Genomic DNA, 23,809 nt, shown 5'->3' with positions numbered 1-23,809 from the left:
CATTTGACACCTTGAAGTGACACCTTGACAAGACATGACATGATATTGATGACATGGACATGATGATGATGTGAAAATGTCAAGCCATGCTTCTTGTTTTTATCTTTGTGTCTTCTTGAAAGATGGTACATGCTCTTCCTCTTCTGCCTCCATAAGGCTTGAAGGTAGGGAATCGTTACTATGATCTTGATATTTAAACTTCTGTCAAAATCTAATGTCCCTTCAGCTTCTTATTTAATGATCATCTTAGCTTTACAGATTCATATGTGTCTTCTAGCATAGTCTCCTTCTCCTTCTCTTCAACCATCATCCTGTCATATCAAGATATAGTACCTGCAATTAGAAATAATTCGTGATAAGAGGACATCAGTATGAAAAACTCCTAGTTTAGCTTACTTCATGGAAATCACTAATTGAGCTAGAACTAGGTATTGGATAAGGAGGAAGGCTCAGGGATTGCATAGTGTGTGGTTCTAGAGGCAAGGAGTGAGGAGTTGATGCTTGCAAATACATAATGCATAACGCTAGAGGCCCAAAAAACAAGATTGCACAATTAAGGGTCATAGTGAGGCAAAATTTCCCACTATGACTTCACAATGCATAGTTCAGGAGAGAGAGAGAGATAGCCAGAGGATTACGCAGTTTAGGAAGGTGGGGAGATAAACTGCTACTTATAGCTACACAATACGCAAAAAGAGATTGATAGGGAGGCATGGTTTCACAACTCTGAAGGTCAAGAGGTTGTCTTTAGGCACTTTGACTACGCAATGGGAAATCCTTCAATGCAGAGACTACAAATTTCATAGTTCCAGGACACAAGGGTGCATGCTTGAGGCTTGCAACTATGCAATGCGTAGATTAAGAGGGAAGAACGAGTTCAGGTTGGTCAAGCATGGAAATTTCCAAAATTTGACTAAAGGGATGAAACCAAGGTTATAATTGAACGTGATCACACACTCGGAACAACGATAGAAAAACAACACTCTCGTCCAAATGCGACACTTAAGATGCACTTTTTGATGACAATGATGACACTAGTACGACAATGCATGAAAAATTGGGAACAAGTCTAATACATGTCTATATGATAAATAGGACCCATCAGTACTATAGTGGCCTCTTATGACACACCATAACTTTTCTTTCACAAAGTGCGACACTTCGCATGCCAAAATACAACACTTAGGTTTTCTCCAAAAGGGACTAGAAAACTTAGAGGATATACATGGGATGAATCTTACTACTAGAAATGACAACTTGTAAGGTCAAAGTAGACTTAGAAATTTGGATGTAGGCCAAAATTTGGAGGGTGTTGTAGTAGTGACAACACGATGGTAGGTCGCATGTCCATGGAAGCTTAAGATTAAACATTTATAAATCCATTGAATGCATATGATACAAAAGATATGGAATATAAATCATTGGAAATAACCTAACCTAAAATGATCACAAATATGTTGATTTCAACATTTTGTAAAGGAAAAAATTTGTAGTGTGCAATGCAACCTTCTTATCTCAACCATGGTCATTTGACATTCAGCATCATGATCTATGAGGCAAGAAGGAACCCATGATGCATCATACTAACTTATTAGCTTAGCCTATACAACCCTAGGATACTAGAATGTTACAAACTTTTTGGAGTTATGTTTCAAGTACATACATGCTTAATGGATAAGAGACATCTTAACAAAGCATAAGCATGGGTCTGAGAGGAGAATGAACGTAATAAATTTTGCTGGAACATATTTAAAATTTAAGGAGTGTTACACCTTAATAGAGCCAAGAGCCACATTTATAGAGTTGGGGGAGGCTAGGCCAAGGGGGGCTTGATCCTTACCCCTAAGAGCAATTAGAAATTTCCATGAGCTAGTGAGAAACAATCTCTTAATCATTGAACCCATATTGAAAAATTCTAACTTCACGCGGTTTGAGATAAGGAATCTCAAATAGCATGGAATCCCAAAATCCATAATGGTGAAACCATCTTCTAGAAGCGTCCTTTTTCCATCACCTTTGCCATTATGAGTGATATGAGGTGCATTAATGATAGGGTAGTTGTGGAAATCATATTGAGGAAAAATGGGATTGGGTTGTTCCCACACCTTCTTCCTCTATTGAGTGGGGTTATGGAAAGTGTTCATTTACGCCATTTGTCACCCCATATGGGGCTAACCATCACAAACATATAAAAGCAACAAAATCTTTCTTTGTCTAAGTACCGAAACTCTTCTAAATAAATTGACTTTAATCATATTTATCCAATGAGAGAAGGAATGATTAAAGGATGTGACCTATAAGACAATTTATTGCAATTAATTTATTATGATTCACTAGAGAGCTTCAATTAAAAAAAAAAAAAAAAAACCTATAATGACTAAGTATAGAGTTTTAACCATCTTTACATGGTTCAAATTTTAAAATTGTATCATATTCAACCAACTATCTCTATATAATTTATATCTCTACATAATTTATATTTCAAATTTCAAATTACATGTAATTAAAAAAATTATGATACATAATATATTATTAGAATTTATTTTTCACAAAGACATATCTCTTTGATTGAGAAAGTCTATGGAGCTCTACATACTCTACCCTCTAGTTTTAAAGTTATAACTTTTTATAAGAAATCACATATTCTTAACTAAAGATCAATTGATTCTCACTATTTTATAGGTAAAACATTTTAAGGAGTCTCACTATTTTATGTGCAAGTAAATTTTGATCCATTTTATACATTCAAAAATGCAACATAAACAAGGAATAATTACAAGTACAAATTGCACTCTAAAAAAAGATCTTCTTGCCCACCTCCGTTCATCTTTACATCTCCATTCATAAAATCTTATCTGTAGTCCATATTAATAAAATCTACTCTAAATATATTCAAAACTTATTATACGTGTCGGCATGGTATAACGCATTCAGTTTTGCCTTTGGTATTAATTTGTCTTTGACCAAAAATTTACGGCACTTATCCACAGTTTAACATTAGGAATTCATTTTTTGTTATTATTTAAATTTATTTATTCTTAATGCTATTGGTTGAGGTCTTATTATTGGTTGTTTAGTAACTTCCATTTTAAATAGTTACTAATTTTTTGTTTTAAGTTTTATTTCCATTTTATTTAATTTTTTTTTTCTATTATGTCTATTTTCGTGAATTATAAATTTTTTTACAATATTTTCAATTTAAAATGACTTAAAGTGACCTTTTTTCTATTAGTTACTAATTTTTTTAATTTTATATACTTTTTTGTTTACCTTTTTGATTTTTTATTTTTTCTATTAGTTGCATTAATTATCATTTTTCTCCATATTTTATGACAAAATTTAAAGAGGAAAACATATTTTAAAAACATTTTGCAATATATTTTTTTTTTGTCTTTTTCTTTGGCCTTTTATTTTTTCTCTATTTTCAATATCAATTCCTTTAATCATAAATTCTTTTTCTTGTTAATTTTTAATTTGACTTTATTTTTTTCCCTTCACCTTTCTATAATTTTCAAAGCAACAACTATACAATAAATCTTCTATTTCAATTAATATAATTAAATTAGTAAAAAACAATTCTAAAAATAAAAAATTAATAAACTTTAAACAAAATTTGAGTGTAATTTTCTCCTTTGTCTTATATATACACATCTCATTCTTCATTCTACTTCAAATTTTAAAGACCTATTGCCATTATTCCAGGGATTCGAATATTATATATTTGGAAAATGACAACTTCTGAAGTTGAAGTTAACAATCTTTGTGATTTTTGTTTATTTATTTTGATTATTCTTAAATTGCATATTAAAATTAATCATTATTTTCTTGGCACTTGTGCCCAACCACTATTGTGTTGTCTAAATCCCATTAATAAGTGAAATTTTTGTAAAAATATTGTAGAAATTTAGTCATTATTACTCATAAAAATTGTCATTTAAATAATGGATGAGGAGTAACTTTGTTTTAAAAACAGTTTTTGGATGGAATAAATGATTTTGATGAGAACCTATATTCTTGCTTGTCATTGCTTTTAGTCAATAGTAATTATTCATTTTATATGGTGATGAGTTTTAGTTTCAATTTCACAGTAAGCATAGTAAGCATAGCATGTATTTAGAAACTGTGAAAGCTTAATATTTGATTGATGTTATGGTTTGTATCTAAGAGAAACAAAGTTGTTATTAGCTAACTGTATTTAAAAAAAATTGAGGCAGTTAACAAGTTTTTATGTAAATTATAGTTTTCAACACATTTTTTTATAAAAGAGCACCCACAATGTGATGGGATTTTAGTTGGCTTTTTCAACTAGATTTCAACAAATTGATATATTATTGGTTTGCTACATTTTCTCAAAATAGTGAAATTTATGATTTCCTAGAAAGTGTTTTTAATTTTTTTTATATTAAAGTGTTCAGCTTTGTCTTTTAAATTTTAAAATCTGAACTTATTTAAAAAAAAAAAATTGCAAATTATGAAAGAGCTAAGAGAAGAATTGTAACATTCCCCATGAAAAGTTAATGTGATAAATAGTAAAAGTAATTTTGAACAAAAACTTTATTTGAAATACATTTATAACTCTGTTGCTAGTATTTGATAATAAAGGAATTGTGTTAGTATTATTTAATTGGAAGATATGATTAATCATGACTAATAACTGTGGAGGCAGTTAAAAATAAAACCCTAACTACCTTCAAGGGGTAGTTGAGTCCCCAGAGGAAAAAGGGGAAAGATTGGCCAAGTCTGGTTAGGATCAGATGGCAAGGAAATGATATGCTATGTCTGGTTATGATCAGATGGTGGAGGAAAGAAATGATTTTCCTGTATGCGCTATGTCTGGTTAGGACCAGATAGCGAGCTCTGGCAAAGACCAGAGAGATTGCAGACAAGAGGTTCTGCAAGTGCTTGGGGGTGGAAGAGAGTGAAGAGTCTTCCTACGGACGGGTGGATTGACAAGCATTACAAGTAGGTTGAAGAAAAGCAGGTATGGCCTACCATGAATATATCATTTACTGAGATGTCTCTTGTATTACTATGTGCTAAGAAGTTAGATACAGTGGAAATATCTGACTATTATTCTTTAACAGAAAATAAGAAAAGAATATTAGCTACTGTAATATAGACAGAGACTAGGACACATTTGCATTCTGAAGAAAAACGAAAGTTAAACCCTTGCATGTATCATTCAGAAATAACAGTAGAAAACTGAGTAAACAGGTTACTGCTACTGCAGAGATAGCAAGAAATACGAACAACGATAGAACTGTACAGACCTTTATTTACATGTGCATGTCAAAGAAAAGAATCGGAGTTCTTTATGAATAGAAAGAATCGAAAGAAATATACGGACACTCTTTGCAAAAGATTGTAATATGCACATAAAGACAAGACATCTACTATAAGATGAGGCTGGCATGTCTCATAAAACAAATGTATATTGTCGAAACTGATTCATTAATCAAACAAGTAAAAGATCATACATATATAAAAACCTCGGCCAGGAGGGCCGCAAGATATACAGAGACTTGGAACCAGACCTCTGTGAAATTTGCATGCGCATATTTAATCCACAGTCATATGCATATAAGATGATTAATATAAACAGCAGAGTATGTATGCCGAGGAATGCGTGGTAACCCTGGTTACAAGCATTCTCAGCTAGTTATTAATAAACCCTCGCTCAGAACAGTTACCCTAGCTGGGCTGAGGTTTGTTCTAAACGGCGGAAGCGCCATAGTTGAAACTTAACAAATACAATCGGACATTGCATCGTATACCAAGAAACAAGGTAAAACAGAGCTTAAATCTATACCCAAATGCCTGAAACGCATAAAACATGCTTAAGGCTGGAAAGAGAACAATGCAATACATGCTGAGAACAGTATATCGCCTAATTTTAATTAAAAACAAAAGCTTGTAATTCTTAGACGAGCTTGAGTCTAAAATAAGCCAGCTGATGATAATATAAAAGTCAGAATTGTATCTTGACTAATAGATATGCCGTAAGCCGGACAAACAATAGAATACAAACTGTACATAGTTACATTTAAACAGGGAACCGGGCTTAAACGGAGGCCGCCAGAACCTGATTCTTAACAACAGATTAAATACATTACTCAAATAAACTAGGGTATAAACCATATAGTTTCGCAACATGGAAACCCTGGTCGCATGGCGGCAGGATGTTCATGGAAGCAAGGAACCACGGCATTCCCTGTTCAGTGGAACAGTGGTTTAGCCATTGTTCCGTGAGAAAAATAAAAAAAAACAGACTCTATGGGAGATGAATCTCTCACACCTGTGACAGAGTGGCCGAGGGTTAGAGAGTTGGACTTTCTCCCCAACACTGTTTGAATGCCGAAGGCCTTCCCTGAAAATCATGGTGACAAATAAATTGAGAACCTGTCGAACAACTGAGAGAAAAAGCAATGAAACGAAAACACAATAAGAATGCCCTTTAAGGGTTTGATATAACCTGAACAATAACCGAGCTGTAATTTTTTCTTCGTGTCTTGGTCGAGCATGGAACCCTGGTGCGGTGAAGAGCTATACCAGCAGTCGGCCGAATACAGTCGAGCCGAGAACTTCGACAGCCAAGCTCTCGATGCAAAGTGAAAACAATAACCAAGTCGACATAAAACAAACCCTAAATATTCAAAACATAACTCTGCCTTGTGGCATAAACTCCGCCCTTGATCTGAATAGGGTTGCACTCACCGTTCGATCAGTGAGAAGGATCCGAAAAGGTTTATGGCGCGAAGTGTCAAGGCCGAGGAGCCAGCCTCGTAACTCATGCAGCTCAAAATCACGCCACCGCACATGGCAGGACAGAGGAGAGCCGTTGATCATGCCAAGTGGATGATCTATAGTGAGAAAGTGTTGTAAGCGACAGTACTTCACTGTCCTCACATCTAAACAGAGCAGCTCAGTCAAATCCCGATGCATAAGCCATAAATTCCGCAATAAAGGAGGTGCCAACTCAGGGTACCCGGGATCTACCGTGGCAGTAAATCCCTCGACCCCGCACCTTAAAACCAATGTATAAGAACACCTTTGGATAAACAGATAAGGAAGGTGAATATATATATGTGTACATGTAAATCAATACGATTAACATAGTAAGTCAAATAAATTATTGACCATGATGAATATAATGTGCATGTTGTACATTGAAAATGTATATGTCAAAGCCGAAAGTTCTTTGATGCGTGCTGTAGTATTATTACATAATCACTTAGGTAAATTATTTGGTAAATCCCAGTACACGTGGCTTGTTATAACATAAGCTAGTAAATATGGATTTGTTTATATATAAAAAAAAAAAAAATTATCTCTGTATTAGAGCGTGACAATTTGGTATCAGAGCAGGTTTACAACTCTGTGACCTTTGGGAGAATTTTGAGTTATGCAACAAAATAAACATACAGTGTCATGACAGAAGCTGAAAGTGTGCTGAGCATAAATTATTTCTGTTTAATGAGTTATCCTTAAGCAGGTGGCAGCAGAATGAGGAGAGCAAATAGCGCTCCCTATGGAAATTTGGACCAACCTGATAACATGGGACAACCTCAGGGAAATCCGGAACTCTGGGTGCAACTGGGAGCTGAAGGCCGCAATGTTGACTCGACATTAATGAGGACAGTTCAGGAACTAAAGGACGAAATGGCCTGGTTGCGTGCAGACAACGCAAGACTAAATGTGGAACAGGAGAGAATTTTGAAGAGTTTATCCGACAAGCAACATCAACAACAGTCGCACCCAAGGCCCGAAGAGCCACGAATAACAGATGAACACAGCTATCACACTGAGCAAGAGGAAGCGGAGGACAAAGCAGAGACGCGAGGAGAGAAATCTGTCAATGTTTTTGAATATCAGACTCCAAAAAGACCACGGATGGAACTACAAGGGGAGTTCCGGAAGATTAAGCCACCTCAATTCGATGGTGAATCAGAAGAAGCTGCAGAGGCATGGCTAATTAATATGAATAAGTATTTTCACGTATACGAGTATGATCATCATCTTAAAGCAAGACTGGCGATATTCCAACTGCAGGCCAAAGCCACACTATGGTGGGAAGAGGTCAAGATGGTGTGGGGAGTGAATGAGCAGGATGTGACCTGGGAAATGTTTCAAAGACATTTCAAGGAGAAATACCTGACAGAACGCTTTTATGATGAAAAAGCGCGAGAGTTCCATGATCTGCGGCTTGGACAGCAGACCATTGACGAATTTGTAACTAAATTCACTTCCCTACTCCGATACGTACCATATATTCGTGAGGAAAAGGCTAAGGTACAAAGGTTTGTTAGTAGCCTACCTCTGGCAATGCGAGAAAGAATAGAGTTTGATAATCCGAAGACGATGGATGAAGCCATCCGGAAGGAAAGACTATGCTACCAGCAAAACAAATCTAAAGGAGAAAATACTGGGAAGCGTTGGGCAGATAAGCGAGGCAGCAGATTGCCTATGGGAAGTAAAGGAACTCGCAACAGCTTTCCAAAAGGATTTCCGAAAGGAGCCAATACTAGGAATCCAATCAAAAATTAGAACAGATTCAAGTCTCCTGCAGAATCCAAATATAGTGAACAACAAGGTAGAGTGGACAATGAAGGCTCAGCTAGACCACCTGTTCAGTGTTGGGGTTGTGGCGGACCCCACTATATTAAAAACTGCCCTCATCGGAAAGACAACGATCAGTTGTCCCAGATCTATGAAGCTTCAACAGTAGGAGATGTGGCTCGATCTATGCCCAGAATAAATGCGGCACTGGAGGATCGACAAGCTGATTATCAACCAACAATGATAGAGTTCGAAGGTAAGATCTTTGATCGAACTGTTTCTATTTTAGTAGATCCAGGAGCTACATTAAGCTATGTAAGTCCCAAAGTTGTAGAAAGTTGTGGTTTGCAAACCACTAAATTTAAAAGCCCTTGGCTAGTACAGCTGGCCACTGGGGCCAAAAGGCGAGTACTAACTAAAGTCAGCAACTGTCCATTAAGGTTAGCTGGCCAAACAATAACAACTGAGTTAAACGTACTTCCTCTTGGTTCCTACGATGTGATGATAGGAATAGATTGGTTGGAACGGCGATGGTCTGTAATCAATTGTAAAACAAAAACAGTCTCTTACCGAGATGAACTGAGTGTGGGAAAAGAGATTCAAGGCATCCAGAAACCAGTACAGATCTGGCCGATCACGGCCTCACAGTTGGTTAAATGTATCTGGAAGAAATTCCATATTTATGCAGTTCAAGTGGGGTATGCAGATTCTGGGGATAAGAATGCAACTATTGAAAATATACCAGTAGTGCAAGATTTTGCAGATGTATTTCCTGAAGAAATTCCAGGGCTGCCGCCCAAAAGGGATTTAGACTTCACTATTGAGCTGATACCCGGAGCAGCCCCAGTGTCCCGAGCCCCCTATCGGATGAGTGTGCCGGAGTTAACTGAATTAAAAATGCAACTGCAAGAGCTGTTGGAAAAGAAATATATCCGTCCCAGTGTCTCTCCTTGGGGAGCTCCTGTACTATTTGTGAGGAAAAAAGATGGAACTCTGCGGATGTGCATAGACTATAGACAGCTGAACAAATTGACAGTTAAAAACAAATATCCATTACCCCGCATAGATGAGTTGTTCGATCAGGTAAAGGGGGCAACCATCTTCTCAAAGATCGATTTAAGATCAGGTTACCATCAAATCCGAATTAAAGATGAGGACATAGCCAAGACAGCTTTTCGTACTCGTTACGGGCACTACGAGTTTGTGGTGCTACCTTTTGGATTAACAAATGCACCTGCAACATTTATGTGCTTGATGAACAGTGTATTTCATCAATACTTAGACAAATTTGTATTGATTTTTATTGATGATATACTTATATACTCCCGGAATATCCAAGAGCATAAAGAGCATCTGAGGATAGTATTACAGACATTGCGGGAGCATCAGTTATATGGTAAGTTCAGCAAATGTGATTTCTATAAGGAACAGATCCAATATTTGGGCCACATTATTACAAAGGAAGGTATAGCTGTGGATCCCGAAAAGATCAAAACCATATTGGAATGGCCAACACCCAAAGATGTAGCAGATATTCGATCCTTCATGGGGCTGGCTGGATATTATCGGCGGTTTGTAGAGGGTTTTTCCAGAGTTGCCTACCCTATCACCTCCTTACAAAAGAAGGGAAAAATATTTAAATGGACAGCAGACTGTCAACGAAGTTTTGAACAGCTCAAACATTTGCTTACCACTGCACCTGTGTTGTGTGTGGCAGATCCCGAAAAGGAGTATGTAGTCTGCACAGATGCTAGTAAGGAGGGCGTGGGTGGAGTACTGATGCAGGAAGGTAAAGTAATTGCATATGAATCCAGAAAATTAAAAGAACATGAGCAGAAATATTCTGCCTATGATCTGGAATTAACCGCAGTAATTCATGCATTAAAAATGTGGCGCCATTATTTAGTGGGGAGAAATTTTTTACTGATGACGGATCATCACAGCTTGACTAGTTACTTTAGTCAACCAACTCTAAACGCAAGACAAGCAAGATGGGTGGACTTCTTGGGAAATTTCGATTTTGAAATTAAACACTTAAAAGGAAAAGAAAACAGAGTAGCGGACGCACTGAGCCGAAAGGTGCACTGCATTTATGAAATTGGTATTAGTCAAGGATGGTCCACCCTTGACAAAGAAATTGATGAGGCTGCTATGCAAGATCAGAATTACTTGCAAAAGAAGCAGTTGGTACAGAATTCAGACACCCGTTTAATTCAACAAGGATATACCTTGAATGCAGCCGGAATTTTATGCTACCAGCAGAAGATATATGTACCTAATCAAAGCGGTATTAAAGAAAAGATTCTGGATGAACATCATAAGAGTCCTTATGCAGGACATCCTGGTTACCAGAAATTAATCACTTCGCTAAGGAAGGAGTACTACTGGCCAGGAATGAAAAAGGATTTGATAGAATACTTGGCGCGTTGTTTAGAATGTCAACAGGTGAAAGCTGAACACCAGCACCCTGTTGGGTTACTACAGCCATTGCCCATACCGGAATGGAAATGGGAGACCATAACCATGGACTTTATTACCGGGTTTCCGAAATCCAAAAAGAACAATGATTCTATAATGGTGGTAGTGGATAAACTCAGCAAGACAGCTCACTTCATACCAGTTCAGTCCACTTATCGTGCAGCCCAAATCGCAAACATTTTCATGCAGAATATATTTAAACTTCATGGGCTGCCGAAGGTAATAATATCTGACCGTGATGTTAAATTTACCTCAGTTTTTTGGAGGACCTTATTTGAAGGTCTAGGAACTCAGTTGAACTTCAGCACCGCTTATCATCCGCAAACTGACGGACAGACTGAGCGGGTGAATCAAGTAGTGGAAGACATGCTGAGGTCTTATGTGATGCAGCAACCTACACGATGGGAGGAGTATCTACATTTAGTGGAATTCGCCTACAACAATGGTTATCATGCATCTTTGAAGATGAGCCCCTTCGAAGTGCTTTACGGTTGAAAATGCCGCACACCCTCCAGTTGGGGTGGACCGGAGGACAAATTTTTTCTGGGCCCTGAGATACTGGAAGAAATGGAAGTCATGGTGAAAAAAGTTCGAGCTAATCTAAAGATGGCCCAGGACAGGCAGAAGAATTTTGCAGATCGAAAGAGAACATTTAATGAGTACCAAGTAGGTGAGCATGTGTACATCAGGATACAAGCAAGAAAAAGTACCCTTCAATGGAATGCTTGTGCCAAATTGGCACCGCGTTTTTGCGGACCATTCCAAATTCTGGCACGAGTAGGGCCGGTAGCTTACCAACTCGCCCTGCCCAGCCATATTCGGGTTCATAATGTTTTTCACATATCAGTTCTAAAGAGATATGTTTATGACCCTAGACATATAATAAGTTGGCAAGACATTCAGGTAAGGGAAGACTGTTAATTATGTAAAGTGAGATAGAATACTAGTAAGCAGCTAATCTGATTATTATGTGTTTCAGGTGGAACCAGAAGGAGAGTTCCTGGTCGAACCAGTGAACATATTAGATCGGAGAAGAGTCGAGCTGCGGAAAAAGGTCATCAGCCAGGTTAAAGTGCAGTGGCAGCACTTTGGGCCTGATGAGGCCACCTGGGAGAATGAACAGGTTATGAGGGATACTTACCCCAGATTGTTTTTGAATGAGCAGCAACATCGGGACGATGTAGACTTTCAGGGGGGGGAGATGTAACATTCCCCGTGAAAAGTTAATGTGATAAATAGTAAAAGTAATTTTGAACAAAAACTTTATTTGAAATACATTTATAACTCTGTTGCTAGTATTTGATAATAAAGGAATTGTGTTAGTATTATTTAGTTGGAAGATATGATTAATCATGACTAATAACTGTGGAGGCAGTTAAAAATAAAACCCTAACTACCTTCAAGGGGTAGTTGAGTCCCCAGAGGAAAAAGGGGAAAGATTGGCCAAGTCTGGTTAGGATCAGATGGCAAGGAAATGATATGCTATGTCTGGTTATGATCAGATGGCGGAGGAAAGAAATGATTTTCCTGTATGCGCTATGTCTGGTTAGGACCAGATAGCGAGCTCTGGCAAAGACCAGAGAGATTGCAGACAAGAGGTTCTGCAAGTGCTTGGGGGTGGAAGAGAGTGAAGAGTCTTCCTACAGACGGGTGGATTGACAAGCATTACAAGTAGGTTGCAGAAAAGCAGGTATGGCCTACCATGAATATATCATTTACTGAGATGTCTCTTGTACTACTCTGTGCTAAGAAGTTAGATACAGTGGAAATATCTGACTATTATTCTTTAACAGAAAATAAGAAAAGAATATTAGCTATTGTAATATAGACAGAGACTAGGACACATTTGCATTCTGAAGAAAAACGAAAGTTAAACCCTTGCATGTATCATTCAGAAATAACAGTAGAAAACTGAGTAAACAGGTTACTGCTACTGCAGAGATAGCAAGAAATACGAACAACGATAGAACTGTACAGACCTTTATTTACATGTGCATGTCAAAGAAAAGAATCGGAGTTCTTTATGAATAGAAAGAATCGAAAGAAATATACGGACACTCTTTGCAAAAGATTGTAATATGCACATAAAGACAAGACATCTACTATAAGATGAGGCTGGCATGTCTCATAAAACAAATGTATATTGTCGAAACTGATTCATTAATCAAACAAGTAAAAGATCATACATATATAAAAACCTCGGCCAGGAGGGCCGCAAGATATACAGAGACTTGGAACCAGACCTCTGTGAAATTTGCATGCGCATATTTAATCCACAGTCATATGCATATAAGATGATTAATATAAACAACAGAGTATGTATGCCGAGGAATGCGTGGTAACCCTGGTTACAAGCATTCTCAGCTAGTTATTAATAAACCCTCGCTCAGAACAGTTACCCTAGCTGGGCTGGGGTTTGTTCTAAACGGCGGAAGCGCCATAGTTGAAACTTAACAAATACAATCGGACATTGCATCGTATACCAAGAAACAAGGTAAAACAGAGCTTAAATCTATACCCAAATGCCTGCAACGCATAAAACATGCTTAAGGCTGGAAAAAGAACAATGCAATACATGCCGAGAACAGTATATCGCCTAATCTTAATTAAAAACAAAAGCCTGTAATACATAGACGAGCTTGAGTCTAAAACAAGCCAGCCGATGATAATATAAAAGTCAGAATTGTATCTTGACTAACAGATATGCCGTAAGCCGGACAAACAATAGAATACAAACTGTACATAGTTACATTTAAACAGGGAACCGGGCTTAAACGGAGGCCGCCGGAACCTGATTCTTAACAACAGATTAAATACATTACTCAAATAAACTAGGGTATAAACCATATAGTTTCGCAACATGGAAACCCTGGTCGCATGGCGGCAGGATGTTCATGGAAGCAAGGAACCACGACATTCCCTGTTCAGTGGAACAGTGGTTTAGCCATTGTTCCGTGAGAAAAAAAAAAAAAACCAGACTCTATGGGAGATGAATCTCTCATACCTGTGACAGAGTGGCCGAGGGTTAGAGAGTTGGACTTTCTCCCCAACGCCGTTTGAATGCCGAAGGCCTTCCCTGAAAATCATGGTGACAAATAAACTGAGAACCTGTCGAACAACTGAGAGCAAAAGCAATGAAACGAAAACACAATAAGAATGCCCTTTAAGGGTTTGATATAACCTGAACAGTAACCGAGCTGTAATGTTTTCTTCGTGTCTTGGTCGAGCATGGAACCCTGGTGCGGTGAAGAGCTATACCAGTAGTCGGCCGAATACAGTCGAGCCGAGAACTTCGACAGCCAAGCTCTCGATGCAAAGTGAAAACAATAACCAAGTCGACATAAAACAAACCTTAAATATTCAAAACATAACTCTGCCTCGTGGCATAAACTCCGCCCTTGATCTGAATAGGGTTGCATTCACCGTTCGATCAGTGAGAAGGATCCGGAAAGGTTTATGGCGCGAAGTGTCAAGACCGAGGAGCCAGCCTCGTAACTCATGCAGCTCAAAATCACGCCACCGCACATGGCAGGACAGAGGAGAGCCGTTGATCATGCCAAGTGGATGATCTATAGTGAACAAGTGCTGTAAGCGACAGTACTTCACTGTCCTCACATCTAAACAGAGCAGCTCAGTCAAATCCCGATGCATAAGCCATAAATTCCGCAATAAAGGAGGTGCCAGCTCAGGGTACCCGGGATCTACCGTGGCAGCAAATCCCTCGACCCCGCACCTTAAAACCAATGTATAAGAACACCTTTGGATAAACAGATAAGGAAGGTGAATATATATATGTGTACATGTAAATCAATACGATTAACATAGTAAGTCAAATAAATTATTGACCATGATGAATATAATGTGTATGTTGTACATTGAAAATGTATATGTCAAAGCCGAAAGTTCTTTTATGCGTGCTGTAGTATTATTACATAATCACTTAGGTCAATTATTTGGTAAATCCCAGTACACGTGGCTTGTTATAACATAAGCTGGTAAATATGGATTTGTTTATATATAAAAAAAAAAATTATCTTTGTATTAGAGCGTGACAAGAATTTTGTATTTAAGTTTAACGATATAGAAGTTTTAAACATGTTGTTAGTTTTTGTTCATGAACTTTGATTAGATTTTTACAATAACAATATTGAAAGAGATACAAAAAAATTATTTTGCATGTAAGTTTAACAATATATAGAAGTTTTACTTCAAAATTGGTATCATCCTAATTTTTTATTTCTTATTATATACAAAAACATTAAAATTGTTTTTTCAAATTTTTAGAGTTGCAAATTATCTAATTTTTTAGATATTAGCCTTTTACCATGTTAATACTCAAACAATACAAACTTCAAATTCATATTACCTTTTTTACATATTATATTTTTACCATAATAACACTAAAACAACACAAAATTGAAATTGGTATTATCTTACATTTTTATTTTGTATTGAGAGTCTTATCTATTTGAAAATGCATGTTTGTGCAATGTCCAACACATGAGTGGATTAGCTTTTGTGCATGATTGTTGATTAGCTTTCTACCATAATTTTTTACATATTTGAAAATGCATGATTGTGCACTGCCTCCCACATAAATGGATTAGTTTGTTTGCATGACCCTTGATTAGCCTTTTACCATAATAATACTAAAACCAAGTAGCTTCAAAACTAGTATTATTTTAATTTTTTAAATAAAATTCTAAAGAAATAAAAATTAGAATAATGGAAAATTAATATACAACATATATTTTATAAATGTGTTTTTCATTAGTATTATTGTTTTACTTATTTTTGGTTTGTTACATTTTCTCAAAACAATGAGGTTTAATATATTTTGAATTTTTTTTACAACATGTTTGGATTTCAAATCTTACAATGGAAAGTGTTATTCAAATATCTTTTACAACATATGTAAGTGAAAAGATGCTTTTTGTTAAATCTAATAACTTACACACTTTTAAACATATTTTCATAATTTTTTTAGAACTATAATATTTAGTTTTTACACACTTTTTTCCCCAAGGAAAAATGGTAATTTTATTAAAAATTAAAATTACATGTTATATATGCTCTAGAGTGTTCAATCATGCCAGTTGAAGTTAGTGCAACAAAAACAATAAGTAACATAAAGCAACAACCTAGAACAATGAAGAAAACCACCATTGGGACCAACTAAAATTACTTAGTTACCCCTTCCTTCTTTTCTTCATTTTCACCTTCCTTGGGCCTCCTAAAATAAGAGTGTCGCATATGTTCATTTTTAGCCTCTCATTTACACTTACCAATACATGTTTGTGCTTTAGTAATTATCACTTAACAATTTGTCATTATACTCCAAATATAAAAGGAAATAATTTTTAAAAATATATTAATAATAATTTATTTATAAATAATAAAAAACTATAAAAATAAATTTTCAATTTCTATAATAAATTTAATTAAATATTATATATATATATATATATATATATATATAATATTTAATTAAATTTATTATAGAAATTGAAAATTTATTTTTATAGTTTTTTATTATTTATAAATAAATTATTATTAATATATTTTTAAAAATTATTTCCTTTTATATTTGGAGTATAATGACAAATTGTTAAGTGATAATTTTTTTTTCCAAAGAAAAAATCTAACTTTTTATTAAGGCAATAAAAAGTTATAGAGTATATGCATTTAAGCATTCAGTAAACTGTATGACTTTTGTTCAAAGCATAGAGTTGTTCTGAAATGGTAAGTTTGAGTATCCTTTTACTCTACCATCTCAATTTTGCTAAAACAAGATTGTTGAATTCATTATACCAGGCCTCCTCAAACACGTAAACAACCCAAACAGGATATTGGTTAGCTTTCAGTATATAACCCAAAAGAAATATCATCATAAACTGATATCTAAACAAATCAATGTACCAAAAAGAAGTTATGAGCCACTCTTGGCCTCCTCATAGAGGAAAACAGCCCAAACAGGAATGGTTAGCTTTCAGTTTGACAAAAGTATTCACCCAAAACGTTATCTGTTTTCAAGGACCGAAATTAACATGAAAATAAGTTTGTGTTGCTCATTAAACTAAGATCTAATAATTGAAACATTAAGGAAAAAGCATCATAGGCCAAAGCCAAGAGACTGTTTGGCAAGATTCTCAAAATGGTGGCTGATCCGACACACGGATCTCATCCAGCTCAACTTCCTCTATCCTCCAACTGTCCAGATCCTCTTGTAGACCCGCTTTATAAAGTTTGTCTACTGCACTATATCATAAAAAAATGTTTTAAATATTTTGCTTCTTCTAACCAAGGTGATAGAATATAATTCTGGCATCTTCTATAGCCATTGAACCATTTGATAATATTCATCAAATCAAAGATCTGAACCGAGTGAATGCCCAGGTGAGTAAGCCAACAAAGGAGTAATTTTAAAGCAAGAAGTTTTGTAATTGTTGGTTCCATTCCTCAATCCAATAGAGGCTTTAAGAATTCTGTGGTCATTTAGGTGTATCAACAATCCTTCCCCACATTTATTGTTTTGGCTTGAGGCCCCATCAAAATAGGCCCATGGAGTTCCTTCTCTAATTTGTTCCTCTCTTATGATTCTTGGATTTGCATCTTGAGTTGGCTCAGGAATACTTGCATAAATTGCAGTGCATTCTACAGCAACATGACCTGTTGAGGGAGTCTGGTCTTTGAAAATATTGTTGTTGTGGGCCATCCAGATACCCCACGCTATGATTAGAGGGAGATTTCGCAAATTTCCTTCTGGATAATCCTTCCACCATTGATTCCATACTTCTCTTAGGGTTTCCCCTTCCGAGGTCATCCTCGTCTGAAGCAACCTCCATGATTCCATCCACACCTCCTTTGTGAATGGGCACTTTAGGAAGAGATGGTCAATCATTTCTATATCATTTTTACATAAGGCACACCTTCCTGGGCCTAACTTGTATCTCCTCTGTAAAATGTCTTAAGTTGGCACTTTATTTCTTAGTAACCACCAGAAAAACATGCGTGCTTTTGTTGGGCATTTAAGCTTCCAAATGAGACTCACCCACCATTCCGGATTCCCCCACCCCTTTCTTAACATGAGAAATTTATAGCCTTGTTTGGGAGAATAGGTACCCAATGAGGCATGTGTCTTTAAGTGATAAATTTTATTTCTAATTTAAATTTTTTTATAATTAGAAATTTTTTTTTTTTTTTTTCAAAGGTGAAAATATATTTTTGATATATTTGAAATAGATATCAAAGAATATTATTTTTTAGATCACTTAATAATAGAAATTTTATATTAGCATTCAAAATATGTTTTAATCATATATAAAATATTTATTAATTTAAAAACATAATTATATAAAAATTATTTAATTAAATTTGAGTTATAATAAATTACAGAAATTGAAAAAATATTTTTAATTACTTTTTATTATTTTAAAAATAAATATATTATTAATAAAAATATTATAAATATTTATACAAAATGATATCTCTTACATTTTATCCCTCTCCAAAATGTAATTTTAGTTATTTATTATTTTTTTACTTCAATTTAGCTATATTTAAACTAAATAGCAAGTACTAGCTACTATATAATACTTGTTTGTAATCCATATAACAAAATCTATAATATTTTTTTCACCACAAAGAAGAATAAAAATACTTATAACTTTTGCACTGAAAAAAAAGAAAAATACAATCATATTATTTCTTATTCTTTAAAAATTAATTATAAATTCTTTCCTTAGCAGTGTTTTTCTATTAACCTCTTATCATCTTATTCAAGAAGCATTCACATAAACTAATTATTAAAGGTAATAATTTTTTATTTCAATGTAACAAAATTGGTTTTACGAAGTTCCTTTTTTTCTACTTAACGAAGTTTCAAAAATTAAAAACTTATATTCATGTCTTCTATAGTAACCTCTAAGCAAGAATAAATGTCTCCATAGGTTTATGAATTTTGTTATTTACTCTCGTAATCGTAAAAATATCAAGCTTTTATTTTGCTTGCCTTACTTTTTTAATGGAAGGAAAAACTAGTCCACGCAGGTTAAACTTCACTTCTGCAGTTGCAGCTTCAGTTTCAACAGCTTCCTTCAAACTAGGGCAGTCGATATCTTGTAAACCGTCTGTCGGATTGACTTGATTCCACCACCAAAAATTGCGACTTTTAGAGGAGGTTCAGATGAAACTACAGCACAGTTCAGATGAGGAGATCTTCTAGTCCATGCAGGTCAAACTTTACTTCTGCAGTTGCAGCTTCAGTTTTAGCAACTTCCTTCAAACTAGGGCAGTCGATATCTTGCAAACCGTCCGTCGGATTGACTTGATTCCACCACCAAAAGTTGCAGCTTTCAGAGGAGATTCAGATGAACCTACAACGCAGTTGAGATGATGATATCTTCTAGTCCACGTATGTCAAACTTTAATTCTGCAATTGCAGCTTCAGTTTCAGCAACTTCCGGCTTCACATGTGTGAGGGAAAGACCCTTTTCTGCGCAGTAGAGAAGAGACTCTTTTCTTCACAGTAGAGAGAGAGAGAGATGTGATGAGATGAGTGAGTGAAAATGAGGAAAATTCCTCTTGTATTTATACACAACTGATGATGTTTGAATAGATGCGACTGTTGGGCTTCTAAGCCTACATGAGTTGTAGGTTGGCTTGATAATAATTCCATAATCAAAATAAATTCATATCTCCATAAATACTTATCGGAATTGGATGATATTTATATCAATCCTACACCTCTCAACGAGAGGAATCTAATAAAAATATTATCAGCCATGAATAAGATGACCCACATGAAGTTTTTCCCTAGTTGCCAATTTTAACACTCCCTCTCAACTAGGGAGAACTTCATCTGCAATCTGTCTATTGGTCGTTACTATTCATCCATCAAATGCACTGCCCTATACAGCTTGACCCTTGCCCTACTCTGCTCTATTCTACCTATTCTGCTTTGTCTTGTTCTGCCCTGTACTGATCTGTATGGCTCTGCTCTGTTATGCGCTGCTCTGCTTTGTTTTGTTCTGCTCTGCTTTTGTCTGAATTATGAAGAAGAAGAAATGATCGAGGATGTATCATAATGACTCAAAGTCAGTCTCAGAGTATGTACCACTGGTCGCAAACCAGTCTCAACCAACCTGAAGTTAGCGTCATAGTGAGTACAACTCCACTGGTCCCAAACCAGTATCATCCTCCCCCGACTCAAAGTCAGTCTCAGAGTGCGTACCACTGGTCCCAAACCAGTCTCAACCGACCCGAAGTCAGCTTCATAGTAGGTACCACTCCTACCACTGGTCCCAAACCAGTATCATAGTCTCAGAGAGTGTACCATTGGTCCCAGACCAGTCTCAACCGACCTGAAATCAACATCATAGTATGTACCACTCTCAATGGTCCCAGACCATTACTGCACTGACACAAAGTCAGTCTCAAAGTATGTACCACTGGTCCCAGAACAGTCTCAACTAACCCAAAGTCAGCGTCATATTATGGTACAACTTCTACCACTGGTCCTAGACCAGTATCATTGGTCCTAGATCAATCGAGGTCATCCTAGCGTAGGGAGTACGGTAGATACAGCGATGCGTCCATCAGTACTACTATGGTCCCTAACTTCATTTCCCTGCTCATTGATCAGATGAGAGGTACTTCCCATGAGTTCCAGACTGCATGGGTAGGATGCCTTGACATGAGAACTAATCAATCCTATCCTCACAGGAGAACACATCAATCTTGCTACAATCGCCATGGAGAACACATCAATCCAGGCCTCACGGGAGAACACATCAATCCTACTATAATCGCCATGGAGAACACATCAATCCAGGCCTCACAGGAGAACACATCAATCCTGTTACAATCACCATGGAGAACACATCAATCCAGGCCTCACAGGAGAACACATCAATCCTGCTACAATCGCCATGGAGAACACATCAATCCAAGCCTCATAGGAGAACTAATCATCTTGTTTCACAAGAAAGCGAATCATCCTGTTCCACAAGAGAGTGAATCATCTTGTTCCACAAGAGAGCGAATCATCTTGTTCCAATGCACACCACCAGGGGAGGGTGAGTGACCCTGTGGTCGTATGTTGCTCCAGTAAGAACCACAAGCCCTCAGAGCTCCCAGAGATCAATGTATGCAACATGCAGGACCCTTGTACAAGGGTTTCTTGATGACTCCAAGTCGTTTGGGAAAATCACATATTAGATCTTTCCTCGGGGCTTTGGCAAGGTGTATCAACCTGTACATCATCTTAATGCGATGGAGCCTCCTTGCTCATCGACTCACCATATCCCAGATGATGTCTATCTGTTGGAGAAATCGACGAATATGGGATTCCTCAATAATCGAATCCCACCTCTGGTTGTTACAGAGAACCATAGTGGTATGTGTTCAAACAGCTCATTGAAGAGCTTCCCCAACTAGGCAGCTTCATATGAGATCATACTCGTAGATATGTATCTGGTCTCGGTGGTGCTTATCGCAACCGACTTCAGTTTCCTGCTCATCCATTATATCGAAGCATAATCCAAAGAGAAACAACACTAAAAAGTGCTCCAATGATCCTCCACACTACCTGCCTAATCAGCATTCGAATAATCATGCAATTTCATATTTCTGGAAATGTATCTCAATCCATGAGAGATTGTGTCTTGAAGACATCTCAAAAGATTCTTGACACCAATCTAGTGAGGCTCAACCAAATATGAGCTCACAATGATAACTGCAAAACATATGTTTGGACAAAGGTTCACCAAGAACATCAACGCGAATGAGTTTTTGAAACTCATAGGCAGTTCCCAAATCTGGTCCGACATTACTACCATATAACTTCTGAAAGTTAAGATCCTTGAGGTAGTCACAGGCTTGCAGTCCATCATACCAAATATTTTCAGAATATTCACCACATCTTTTCCTTGAGATAGGAAAATTTCCCTTGGCTTCTGCCACACTTCAAGTCCTAGGAAATAGTGCACCAGTCCTAGGTCCTTCATTTCAAATTCAGAAGCCAACTCCCTCTTACATTTGTGAATGATAGGGTCTGCACCTGTTAGAAAGAGGTCATCCACATACAACGCCAGTATGAGAGGCTTGTCATCTTCAACCTTAAGGTAAAGGTTAGGATCGACTTCACTCCTAATGAATCCCAGCTTCATCAAGTAGCTATCAATCCTCTCATACCATGCTCAGGGTGCTTTCTTCAGCCCATAAAGAGCCTTCTTCAACTTGCATACATGAGATTTTCAATCATAAATCTCAAATCCTTCAGGTTGCTCCACATAGACCTCTTCTTTGATCGAACCATGCAAGAACGTGGTCTTAACATCCATCTGATGTAGGTGTAGGTTTTAACCCTATACAGAAATTACCTGCGTACGAATTCTTAAACAAAGAAAATAAACAATGCGAGAGCATAACGCATAAAACACATATGCACAGAGATTTTTTCCCTGGATCCCAAAACCGGGACTACCAGCTTGATTTTTCATTATGTTCCTTTCAATGTTACAATACATATTTATACATGCCGAAGCATCCAATACCATGGACCGAAAAACCATCGCATCCAATACCATGTGCGAAAATCATGCACAAAACCATAGGTAGGTTCGCCCAACCTAATATAGGGTCCAAAAAAAAATTTCCCGGGGCGCTGCCTCGGACCCCGTAGAGGGGGGCTACCCGCCCCCCGTTGCACAATCGGTGCAACGAAGGGGGGCTACCGCCCCCCTCTAACCCCCCGTTTAACTACGTAGGTAAGTCGTGGAAAGAATATAACACAACCCAACAGTAGGTTCCATCCTTGTGAAGCCACAAGGGCTGTGATCAAGTGGATGGTCGTATGTCTGGCAACAGGTGCAAATATCTCATCATAGCCTATACCTTCCTTTTGGGAAAAACCACGAGCAACAAAACGAGCCTTATACATTTCCGTACTTCCATCTACTACATGCTTTATCTTGTAAATCCATTTTGAAGTAACAATTTTCTTGTCCTGGGGTCTATGAACTACAGCACAGACATCATTCTCCATAATGGTCATAGCATCCTTCCATACTTTATGCTTGACGACATCTGAGAATGATCAAGGCTCATTTTGTATAATCGTGCTCATGATGGTCAAGTATCCCTGATACCTGTTAGGTTTCTTACTTTCACAGAAGGTTCCTCGGGGTGCAACATGTCCTTCACCATCATCAAGTATCCTCCTAAGCCATGAAGGCCTCTTCCTAGAAGAGGGAGGCTCAAGTGGATAAATAGGATCCATCGGTTCCTCCTCATCAGGCATTGTTACATCATCTACCCATAGAAATAGCTTCCACAATCGTATGGTTCTTCCTTTCTGCCACACCATTCTGCTCAGGAGTATGTGGTGTAGTAATCTCCCTCTTAATGTCAGCCTCAAATATGTCTGAGTGAACCAACTGTAATATATCGGAGGTCTTGCTTAGGCTTGAGGGGAATGGTCCCCTTCTGATCTTTCCTTCGGTACATCCCGAACATACACCTTCCTTTTCTACTCGGAATTCGAGCATCCCTATTACCATATGTCTTACATCGAGTAGATCTTTGTAATGAAGGTAGGCAAACCTCTAATGCCAAAGTTCGGACTGAAGAAATGTGTCATAAGACATGACACCTGCCTGACTTTCATCGACCTGATAACAGGAAACCCAAGAGTAAAGGCATATTTAACATTATTTTTCGATACATGTACATTTCCATTTCTGAAGGTTACCTTGTAGCCTTTGTCTTCCATTTC

This window comes from Pinus tabuliformis, chromosome 1_1 (assembly GCF_031772625.1).
Source record: "Pinus tabuliformis cultivar Carrire ecotype Pingquan chromosome 1_1, CPIR1, whole genome shotgun sequence".
Classification (NCBI taxonomy): domain Eukaryota; kingdom Viridiplantae; phylum Streptophyta; class Pinopsida; order Pinales; family Pinaceae; genus Pinus; species Pinus tabuliformis.
This window is presented reverse-complemented; position numbering follows the sequence as displayed.